Source organism: Micrasema longulum, unplaced genomic scaffold (genome assembly GCF_059751315.1).
Source record: "Micrasema longulum isolate JH-2025_06_02 unplaced genomic scaffold, ASM5975131v1 h1tg001074l, whole genome shotgun sequence".
Classification (NCBI taxonomy): domain Eukaryota; kingdom Metazoa; phylum Arthropoda; class Insecta; order Trichoptera; family Brachycentridae; genus Micrasema; species Micrasema longulum.
This window is the reverse complement of record NW_028278262.1, coordinates 367,997-381,147: the sequence shown is the minus strand read 5'-3', so window position 1 is coordinate 381,147 and position 13,151 is coordinate 367,997.

Sequence of the window (13,151 nt, the reverse complement as noted above, 5' to 3'; positions counted from 1 at the left end):
AAGAAGAAAATTGGGAATGTTCACATAAAGGGGTGTGTATGTTGCATAACTGCATCATTACTGCAGCGTTATTGTACAAATTTGCACATTGCCAAGATCACACACAATATTGTAATGATTTATTGAGAAGCGGGGGGGTAGAAAGGCTTTCTGGGTTGGTAGAGAAGGGTAAAACGCCCTAAAGGGTGCTAGGCCCTCGTTACAACCCTGTCGCTTCACTGACCGGTGCATTGTAGATTGTAGATTGAGGGGTAGTTGTGCGCATTTACAGGGGTGGATAAAATATAAGCTTAATATTTAAAAAATATAGTTCTGTGTGAAATAGAACCTGAACCGATACCTGAAATGGACAAACATTTTCGACTCTGTAGCTACATTCAGGTAAAAATCATAAAAAGGGAAATCGAGTGAATATAAGTCCGCCTCGTAATGTAGTGATTGGCGCATTTGCCTACCGATCTTGTGTTTGTCAGAGAAATATTGGTTTAAGAAACAGTTTTTTACTGCAATTATTCAACTTTCCTTCCAAGTAAAAAGAAAATACCTATAATAATAATAATATTGTATAATTTAAAAAGCGCCATTTTTGTGAAAATCACCTCAAGGGCGCTGTACAATAAATAAATATCCCAACACGTCTTGCAGCTACAGAGCGCATGGACGGTTGGGATTCTAGTTCCTCGTCTCCAATTATGATATACATGAGCTAGATAACAGAACGTCTTGCAGCTACAGAGCGCATGGACAATAAGAAATCTAGCCCCTATTTACATTTGTATTTTTTTATTTTTTATTTGACAATGAAGTTTAGAGTTTAAGTGATATTTTAAAAACTAAATAAAAACCAAATTTATAAAATTAGAAGTTAGATAACAACAAGTCTTGCAGCTACTGATCGCATGGACGGTTGAAATTCTCGACCCCATTTACTAAATTTAGATATTTGATAGTTGATAACATTTACATAATATGATAAAAATAATATGATAGCTATCATCACAAAAAGTCTTGCAGTTTCAAAACGCATCGACAAATGGAATTTCAACAACATGTGAATGATTTTAAAAAGTTGATAATGAAAAATAATTTTAAAAAACGCAATGATAATGCATTGAGCAAAGAACTAGTAAGTATGGCAATTAAGTGAACATGTAACAGCACAAAAAGTGAAATATGTACGCTGTGATTGGAGTGTTGATGTTAGGCCTTATGCATCACTTGGAGCGAATGAGGAAATGATAATAAGAGCTTTAGTCTTTCACCAGTCTAACGATGTCAGCCACAATGCAGCCCGGTCACTGGTGAATATTTAAAATAAAAGTGGCATTAAACCAAATACGTATTTCTATTATTATAATTAAAATTAGAGTGATACGGCGTTTTATCCTCTCGGCCTATCTCTACTAGAAAACGGCGTGTTGGTTTTATTATTTTATTTTGTAATTAAAATTCAGCTCCTCGATTGGAGCATTGTTCAAAATCAACTCCCATTATAAAATCCCCTACTTTTTTTTACATAAAAATAAATCAGCGCATGAAAGAACTGAAGAAATATTGATTCTTCAAATATGGACTGAATGGTAAATTTTGCACAGTGCTTTCGTAATAAATAATGGAATAGTTATTTTCCTTGTAAATAAATCTCACTTAAATTTGTTTAGATGGCAGTATTAAGTATAAGTTAAATAGTGTAATAATGTGTTTTTTTAAAAGATCTCCACCGGTGTCCGATAAGCCGTATAAATTTGATTGGTTAATCTTGTAATTAGTAATATTTATTTCGAAGTTTTAAAATTTACAGAGGTTATCTGTTTCAGGTCCCGAATAGCTAGGAAATTCTTGTGTTTAGGATGGACCTTTTTTTTAAAAATACATCTTTAAAATATTCAAAAAATATAAAAAAATGAAAAGTACATGTAAATTTGAAAACGATCCGATAACAATAAAAATTGAAGCATAAATATGAATTAGAAAATTCAGCATTAATACATAGAAAATGAAACGTAAGTGTAAATAAAAAAACCTACCGAAAAAAAAAAATTAAAGCAAAAATATTAATTAGAATATATATTATAAATATTTTTTTAAAAAATGAAACCCAATTAAAAAACATTAAATTTTTTGTTTGTTAAAAACTTAATTTAAAGCATGTTAGCAAAAATAAATACATAAGAATGCATAAGTATAAAAGCAAAAAACGAAACGAACTATCACCGTAAAAAAGAGGCAACCTCTTGTGCTCGCTGTAGGATTACAATATTAAAAAATTATGTAGAAAGTAATAGTAAAATTCCTGGCATAAATATAAATTAGAAAATTTATCATTTATAATTTTGAAAATTTATCATTATTGTAAATAGTGATAATAAAAAGATAGTCAAATCAAATATAAAAATTATGTATAAATATAAAGAACAAGTAGATAATTGACAATTAAAACCAACAAAATTTTTAGTCATGGAAATAATTTATAGAATTTAATATGTATTAAATATGTACATGTGCGAACGTATATATATAATATTAATGTATGTTTTTTAATTCGGGTTTTTGAACTAGCGAGTCGGGGCAAGTTCACAGGCATGGGTCGTTCTTGGTTGTGTTACTACGAGTATAAGCTGTGTCTCTGTACCCAAAAAATGTCTTTATTATGTTGTATCTATGTAAAACAAAATATAATAATGTTGCTATCACTTAAGCCGGTTCTGTTCACACATCTACACGTGTATCCGTGTACCCACATATAATAATCCCAGCAGAATATGATTGCATATCATCAGGTTTACAAACACGGCCCGATAAGTCGATCCACCTTACATTGATGATGCACAGCTCTGATGTAGGTACTGGACTTCCTTTATTCACATCGATATTATCAATATTACTACAAATTTTACTTATATTTCACATTTCGGATATGCTATTTCACACGCATTACATTTATTTATGATCCAGACTGTGTAAGAATTCCCCGATGACAGTCAGAAACAATTTTGGTAAATGTACATAATAAAGTACCAATTTCAAAATATAGAAACAGGACGTGCGAATTGAAGAATTATTTTTTCCAGAAGTACTTTGAATAAATAATGATAGTTTATCCAGAGAATGCGCATCTTGAACATATATCTTTTAATATTCTACCGTTTTTGCTTGTATATGAAATTTTTAATACTATTTAAATGTTATTTGTGTTTTTTTTATACTTTTTTTAGCTTGTATACATAATTTCAATACGTTTTTTATAAAAAAAATTAACCTGTATTGGGTGAGCGCATATTTTGTTAATTAAAAAAAAATATTTTATTTTGTGCTAGTTCAGTATGTATATATACACACATGAAATTTTTAAACTTTTTCAATTTTCTTTCCCAGATTGCATAATGTAAACATTATTTTGAATTTATTTCCATGCCTAGTATTCTGTTTATTTTGTTATTTTCAAGTATTTTTCACACCCTTTTTAATTTGTAGTATATCATAATTTTAATTTTTCTGCTTTTGTAAATAATACTATAGTTTAAAATGTAAAAACGTCTTTAAATAAATTTGTTATCTGTATGTCCCTAAATGTTTTTTTTTTTAAAAACATCTTGGGAATATTGTATATAATTATGTATAATATGTTTTCAATTTAATAAAAAAAAAATAATAATAATAATAATACATATTACTTACATACACATTTATATGTTATATTTTTAATTAAATATACATATGTAATGTGTGTTAAACCAATAAACACTTCACTAAATTAACCCTTATGAATTGGTATATAAATAGTTATTAACTATGTTTAAAGTATAATTTTTTTTTGTAAATAAGGACTGAATTCAGCCTCCTAGGGAACTGTTAAGATAAAAACATTTGAGAGAAGTCAATATAGACGTCTAGGCACCTACAGGGTTTATGAACTATAATTGGCTGGTTTAAGTGGCCTTTTTACACACTGTATAATATTCACCATTTTGCCTGTATTTGAAAATTCATGTTAGTTCAATTTGAGGATGTTTATGAAGTAAAAGAGCTGAAACCATTATTGATGCCGGTGAGATTCATCTAAATTATTTATTTCCCCTACACACTAGGCCACGCCTAAAAATATTTTTTAATTTTTATACTTCTTGGACCAGGTAGATTTATCAAAAATGTTTTGATTTTGTCCAAATTTTTGTAGACATGGACCAGATTCCACCCCCTAGGGAGCTGCTAATATCAACATATTACAACAGAGATTAGATTTATATCCCACACTTCTATATTTCCTTTTCTAAAATGTTGTTCACCTCTTTTGTTATATGTTAAATAGTTATTAATAATAATTAAATAAACAAACATGTTTTAAAGAATATTAAATCGAAATAAATAATTTATTATGGGAAAAATACTATCCTACAGCGATAAGACATTGTTTTGTCGGTAAGTTTCATCTATAAAAAAATTAGCTTTTTTTGTATAACTGTATGTATTTGCAGTTAGGACTCGTAAAAAGATTTGTTTTTGGATACTTAATTATAAATCCTAAGCATCCTCGATATTGATTACCTATATTTTATGTTTATTAGTGTTCAAGAATATGAATATATTAATTAATGAACATTTCAACGCTTCTCAATTCACGGTTTATCTCTTCGTGCTAATTCTTAAACCACCCTCTTAATACACATCCACAATTGATTTATTGTTTTTTAATTATTATCGTATCATATACATAAAATTATACATTTTCACAAAGTTTAATTAACCAGTCAGAATATTGAAAAAAATAATACATCAAAAAAAATAATTTAAAACCATTATTTTTAGAAAGAAGAAGTTAACATTATACAAGAATAGTAAAAAACATAGATAAATACAAAGTAAAAAATACAGTAAAAAACGTGTTAACATACAAAGTAAAAAACATAGTAAAAAAACATAGTAAAAGACGGTAAAAAAAAAACATCATCTTCCCTTAACACTCTATCCAATATATTTCTATGGTCTCTTTTAAAATCAAGTCTACACGAAACATCTCATTTTTCTTTCCTCTCTTTTCCCATTTCTTATTTTATCGCATTGGGTACTGATATTGATTCAATGAAATTTATGTAAATATTCTGTTATTTTATTTTAGATTTTTTTTTATTTTTTTTTTACTGAATGCGTTTTGGAGCCTAAATTATATTAATAACACTTTTAGTTTAGTAAGAAAATGGTTGTTAAAAATTTCCATTTGCGAATAAGCCCGCCAATGTACAATGTATATTATGTTCAAAAAATAAATATGACAATAAAAATAAAACACATTTATGACAAATCTTCATCATCATTCCCTTTCCGCACCTAATGGTGCACTGGATTGGCACACCAATCGCATCGTATCTTGATCATTTTTGTTACATGAAGGTAAGATGATCAGTCTCACGCTTCAGGTACCAGTCCAGGGACTATAAAATATTTTAAGTGTAAAAACACCCTTCTAAATAAATGTATCATATCAACCATGTCGGAAACGAATCCGAGACCTCTTGCATGGCCTACAAACGCGCTGACCATTGCACCACGAGGCCGACAAAATTCACTTATTTAATATTAAATCAGAAAATTTTGAAATTCGTATGATTTATGTACGTATGTATAAATCTTGTTTGGTTTGTAAGCTATTCCCTTATTTATTTATTTTACTTTAGTTTAAATTTATTTTATTAGTTTTGATTTAATTTTTAATATGTTTTAAATTTATTTTTTAATTGTTTTTTTTAATTTTTTTTATGTGGTGAGTAAAACTAATATTATAATATTGATTCTAGTTGATTATTTGTAATGGTGTCGTTATGATTTCATTATTATAATGACGATTTCATTGTCCGACCTCGAATAATTGTATCAAAAGACATAATAGTACAAATGATTCAGTTTTTTAGTGTGCCCCGGGGCAATTATGTAATGTTTGCATTCGAGGCCAACTAAAAGGGGTGCTAACAGCAACCCTTAGGGGAAATTATCATTCAGTCGTAAAGAGGCACCCACAGACCTACCCCACATTGAGCAACTAGCTTCATTTTTATGGTCATAATACACACATAGTTCATCATCACAATCAAACCCTTATCCACACCGTATGGTGCATAGAGCACTGCATTAATAAAATAAACGCAGCGTATCTCGGTCATCTATTTAAATAAGGTAAGATAATCAGTCTTTGATTTTAGGAAACTGCAACGTGCAGGATATGAGCTTACACAAACCCTGACGGGACATGGTGGAATAATGAGCTACCTGCAAAGATTACAGATATCTGAGATTAACACCTGCCCATTTGATGATGTTATTTTCCAAGATGTAATAAACTAGATGATGTTACTATCCAATAAAAAAAATATATATTCCTAAATGAAACAAAGATATACGCGGTTAAACGGCGGACTTAATGCCAGTAGCAATTTCCTAAAATCTGACTAAGAACATAAAAAAAAGAAGTAAGAAAAATAATTCATTAAACAAATAAAAATTTTAGAGAATACAAACTGTAAAAACATTATATTAGTTAGGTATAGTGTCTATTGCTTATGTTATTTACATTTTAACTTATTTAATTGCATCTTCCAAATATTTATTTAAAGGTTCTATATTTATTTATTCCAAACATTTTCAACACTCATAATTTAATTTAATACAATTTGTTTTTTTTGTAAGCTTATTACACATTTTGACTGCCATGCATATGGGCATTCTTGTTAAATAGAACGTTATATTTTGAAGTAAACAGTTAAATAAACATATTACAACAGAGATGAAGAATGTTTTAGAAAAACATGTCATTGGCTGGTTTAAGTGGCCACTTTACACACTGTGTAACATTCATCATTTTGCCCGTATTTGAACATCTGTATTCCTTCGATTCTTTATAATGTTGATGTTTATGAAGTGAAATAGCTGAAACCTTTATTTATGCGTGTGAGATTAATCTAATTTAATTATTTCACCTACATACTAGGCCACGCCTGAAAACAATTTTTACATTTTTATACTTCTTCTTATACCAGTTAGTTTAAATAACAACGTTTTGAGTATGTCCAAATGTTTCTAGACATGCTGGACTACCTCCCCAGGAAGTTATTTTAATTTAAATTTGTAAAATCTGAGCAGAAAAACATTTTTGAGGAGGGAATTTCAAAGTCTAGGCATTTACAGGGCTTATGCCCTGTCATTGACTGGTTTAAGTGACAACTTTAAAAGTCGACAGATAAAAGAGTTGAGGAAACGTGGATGTTGAAACATGGGCAGAAGAAAGAATGTTACACAGTGTGTAAAATGGCTACTTAAACATCTTCTAGTAGCCTTTATTTCAATTTAAAATAAAATGTGACCTACACACAGGCCATGCTTTTGTGGGATTTTTGTTTTTGTGTCAATGTAATAGTTTTTTTTGTATTTGTAACTTATGTATACCTATTGTAAAAGGAAAAATTACAAAAAAAATAAATATTTTTTTTAAAACAGCCAATGATAGGTCATCAACCATGTAAATGCCTAGACTTCCATATTCCCACCTCAAAAATGTTTTTCCTCTCTGTTGCCACACATTGAGTACATGAATTTAATTCAGTTACAAAAATCATAAGAAAGGACATTCCCCTGTCCTTACTTTCTAAGTTTTCTCTTCATCTCTAGAATATACTTTTCTCACCTTAAGTTTTGTTTAGAGTTAATTTTTAAACAAAACACGATGCAGTTTATTCGATACCACCCTTCTTTAAAAAAAACCGATCCAATTAATTTGACCGCGCACGGCATCAAACATAGGGCCAATCCATTAAAAGTATTTAACTTGATGCGAGAGACAGATCCTCTTTTTGTGTCTAACCCGATGTAAATACAAAAACTGAACTGGTATTATTCTGAACAGCAAATGTCATATGCCACGAATGTTTCGCCATCTGTTGATCTGCGTTGGATTTAAAAAAAAAGGATGAACAATGACAGTATTTTGTATCTTTTATCAACGGCTCTTATTTAAAATGCACCAAATCCTCCACATTTATTTTTTATATGAATACCGATGTAAAAAAATAATTTAATCTTTTAATAAGTTTTATTCAGTTTAAGTTCAAATTCATGTGCCCTAGAGGTGATTAATTTTTTTTTTATTATAAAACAGTTTATTTTCCATCGTCACGATTCGTGTAGTTTTTTAAACTTTTTTATTATTTATTTGTTTATTTATTTATGATTCATTAAGATAGCTCATAACATCTTTAGAACTTGTATAAACTTTTAATAATATTACAATTTTTTTATAAATTTTTTTCAGTTACATATTTTTTCAAATTAAGTTTAAATATTTAGATTTTTTCTATCTCCTTTATTTATTTAGGTAACTCATAGTACTGCTTCGATTCCTTGTACAATGAGTTTTGAGACTCTGTTTTTCTTCTCATTGGTAATCTCATCTTTTTTTTACCCTTGTTTCATACGTATGACCGTAATGACATCACATTTTTATCGAAGGTTGCGCGGCATGGTCGATAATCCTGAGATTATGATGAATATTGGTTTGGATGTGCCTGATAATTAAGACAGCGTCAGCATTGATTGTTTCATATTTTGATATACAGGACCAACCTGCCAATGGTAATGTCTGTTGGGAGAGCTACAGCTATGCTGAACAACATCGCTCTGGATGCTGATCTGTTTCACGTATCCAAAGGGGTTTTTCAGGGCAGGATTCTCCTACCACATTCACAAGAGTATCATTCATGTTATCTTTTATTTTTATAATATGCACGTCTTGAATTTTAGTTTGTTATGTACTTGTTATTTTTTTAAATAAATTAATTAAATTTAAAAAATAATATCGTCACGAATCTTGACCATACAATTATCAAGTCAAAAAATGTCGCGTTTTTGAAAATATTTTTTAATAATTTCTTATTCAAAGCTATGTATGAAAACATTTTTCCACAATATTCATATTGATTTCGAAAATACAATGATTTAAAAAAATTCATTTCATACGTTTTTACGAGTATTTGTAGTTTGTTATGTTTCCCTATAATTGGTATCCACAACACCAAAAATTTCGAATTTTATAATTGATAAAAATGGACCAAATGAAAAGTTAAGGAAGCATGAATGTTAAAAAATAGGTATACGCAGTAAAGTAATCACTTAAACTAATTTTAAAAGCATATATAAGAACTGTAAATACCGAGACTTTCATATGGTTTCCTCAAAAAGCTTTATGACTTCTTTTGAAAAATCACAACACTTTTTTCATGAAAATAAAATTATTTTCTTCACCATTTTGGAATTAATACATCACAATTAGGGACCACTATTGAATTATTTTGAACCGAATTTCAACTAAAGGCAGCAAAGTAAGTTAAATGGCAAATAAAACACGTAGGTAAAATAAGGGTTGAAATAAAGAAACTACCCCCCATTCAAATGTTTCAGATTTAATGTGTATCTAATGGATATTACGTTATGTTTGTACAAACTCTATGTTTTTACAGCCTTCCTGTAAATATTTGTCGGATTTTGTCATTGTGACTTACAACGAGTTTATTGGTAAAATGTTTGTATAAAGCATCCCGTTTTTGTATATTTATTTATTTCTTCCCCGAAAATAACAGACAAGGTATCAATATTTTATTTTAAAAGCTTTACCTTGGTTTCGATACAGGGGTTCTAATATTTACATATATCTAAAGACGAAACGAAAAAAATATTCAAGCAAGATCTTTTAAAATAACAACATAATTATACTAAATTTAAATTTTTGCATACATTAAAAAAAGTCTTCTTTAAATTATTTGTAATTTTACATTGCCTAAAATAATTTATATTAGTAGTGGTACAACATTAACACTTTATTGAACAAATATTCTGGGTTGATTTACATATCACAGATTCATCGCTGTTCAATGTTACTAACTGAACCATGAGTGTAGATCTTAGATGCATAATATCTGCTAATTTTGTGCATTTTAAGTATCATTAATCTGAGGGATGAATTCTTTTGTATCACATTTAGATTGCTCTGAACAAACAAAATTGTGAGGCCCAAATGGGCGATATTTCAAGGTGCTCAAGATTCTAACCAACCGAGGCCCGAAGGCCGTCAAACGAAGCTCAGAGAGCCGATAACATAAGGCCTAAAGAGCTGAATTCCCTAGCATGGATGCTTGCTTGTGAATATATATAACACATTTGTGATTCAGATTACTTTCGTTAAAAGCAAATTTTTAAATAGGTATGGTTCAATTTCAGTTCTAATTATGATTTTTTTTAAATGTATAAATTGTTTAATAAGTTTTTAACTTAGTAAAATACAAATGAATTACATTCCAAAGAGTTACTACAGCTAAATTCAGGACTTAAATAATATTCTCATTTTTTTTTGGAAGGCACATATTCAGAACAACAAAGAAACGAAGCAAGCTTAACAATTTTATTACTAAATATAAAATCCAAAAAGCTTTTCCTACGGAAACAAAATAAATACATAAAAACTCTTGAGAAAGTGGTAAATCTAGAACTAAGGGAAATAAGGTCGTTAATATCACACGCTACGCAGACAATGCAACCATAGTGGCATTGGCAATTCCTGATGATTAGAATATACATATCTATCTCAGTTGTAGAATAAAACGTTTGAATATTTTTAAATATTTAGATTTTAAAATTTCGAACCATAGTTTTAAAACTCCTTAAATCAGCGCTTTTACTGCAATCCTTTAAGTCTCAAACAAAAGAAAATTCCATAAAGTACTAAAATATTCATTGATTTAATCGTTATATAAAAAAAGTAGCCATTAAAAAAAAATGTTTATATTTAACACTGACTCCTAAACGATATGTGTAAATTATAATTTATGCCGTTTTGCCTGTAAGTACAATCATATCACAATCTTTGTATGGATGCTATATTTTAAATGCAATTATTCTACAACGTGCTAAAGACTCTAGTTTGTAGATTCATTGTACAAAAATAATAAGGTGTTTTTTAGGCATATAGTGTTTTCCTTACAATATAAAGTAGTATTGAAAAATATATGTATAAATGAATTATTTGCACGGCAATTTCTTTATCAGACAATGAAATCAAACCGCTTCTTTCTCAAATCCAAATAACGAATTATATTCTCATCAGCGTGACATTGGACCACGTGCAGCTTATAGTTTTGTAACTGCTTTCTATATCAAAGGTTTTTAAATGTTCCCCGCCTTCGGCCAACCCATGGGCGCTTTGTGGAATGAAAAGGGCAAAGACTACCCTAAGAAAAGCACCCCTAATTATTCAGAATCCTAACCGTTGTCGATCGCTCAATCAATACAAACCCTCAACAACATAATTTGATTGTTATGACCCTATTTTTTATGGGCAGGATATATCAAATACGCTGACAATCGCGGACTGAGAAAATTTAACTTATTACCTTCACTTTGTGCGCCTTGTAATTATTATTTTGATTTGAGCTCCCGTTTAAATAGATTTGCCACTTAATTGAAGACATTCACACGTTCCAATGGTTATTAATAATGTAAGCCGTAAAAATATAATAAATAAATACGTATTAAGTGAAAGTAAACAAAATTGTATTCCTGTTAATTAAATTTAATAGCATCCACGCAAATGGAACGACATAATGAAACTTTCGGATACACAGTTATGATTGTAGGACAACGACGCGACGCGCGACGTATGTCCTTTTATACTTGGGTTAGTTATAGGTTTTTTAAACGTAAAATATAAAGCCTTTTTAAGATCAAATAACAAAAACATTGTGGTACTATTTTGCAAACCAACAAAAAAAAATAATTTTAGGATTTAAATAATTTATTTATTGAGACGTTAGTTCTAAATCGGTAAAATTTAATTAATTTAGTTAAATCAGGACGAATTCTTTTGGAACTTATGTATGGCTAAAGTTAACATTTATGTAATGACGTTTTTTGTTTATTTTATTTCGAATACAAACAGATGTACACGTTAAACGATTATAAATAGAAACTTTAATAAAATGTATATGTATAAATAGTAGGGTCTGCCATCCAATATATGAATTCACTTAATTATACTAAAATAAAGCGACGACAGTTTAAACTATACAAAGAATAAATATATTATATATTAAATAAAATAAATAAAATAAGGGATATAGAATACATTAAATAAGGGAATACGGAAGTCTAGGCATTTACAGGGCTTATGACCTGTCATTGGCTGGTTTAAGGGGCCACTGTACACACTGTGTAACATTCACCATTTTGCCTATGTTTGAACATCGATATTTCTTCAATTCTTCCATTTGTTGATTTTTGTAAAGTTAAAGAGCTGAAACCTTTATTGTTGTAAAGAGATTCATCTGACTGAATTATTTCACATACTAGGCAACGCCTGAAAACAATTTTCTAATTTTTGAACTTCTTCTTGGACTAGTTGGTTTCTTATTTAAGGTATTCTCCATCCCTGTTGTAATTGTTTAATCTTAATGACTCTCAAGGAGGTAAAATCCAGTCTTTTGTCTACACACATTTGGACAAACTCAAATATTGTAAAACAAATATGCACTAAACAAGGAGGTAGTGGAAAGGAAAAGAAGGAAATTGATCAGGAGTGGTGAAGGAGAATGAAGGAAAGTAGGAGTGGAAAATTGCATTTGATTTAATGATATAGAGCAAAAAAAGAGACTAATCGTCTATTCTCTGTTATTCTGAATCAACACTTATAGTTTTATTTGTATCTATTATATGAAGTGTTAAACATTTAAAGACTGACAAATTCCTGTTAAACGCTTCACATATACGAGTACGAGGGATACTATAATGTTTTTGATGATTAGTTTTAATGTTACGAATAAATAAAATATCAGACACTCTAGTAAGTCTGGAGAAGACACAGTAAGCAAGTAGATTATGTAGTTTTGGGGAAACAAATTTATTATTATCAACTTTGTAAACCAGGATCTGATCAAAAATATCTCTTCTGTGTGTTAATAGATCAAGGTAACGAAATTTTAAAAAAGCATTTTAATTTGGAAAATGCAAATGAAATTTGTTCCCTTCTTGTTTTAGGAATTTTACATTGTATTGCCAAGAAATTCTTTAATTGATCTAAAGGAGCCATTTAAAATGGTAAAACACTGTATTAAAATATATAT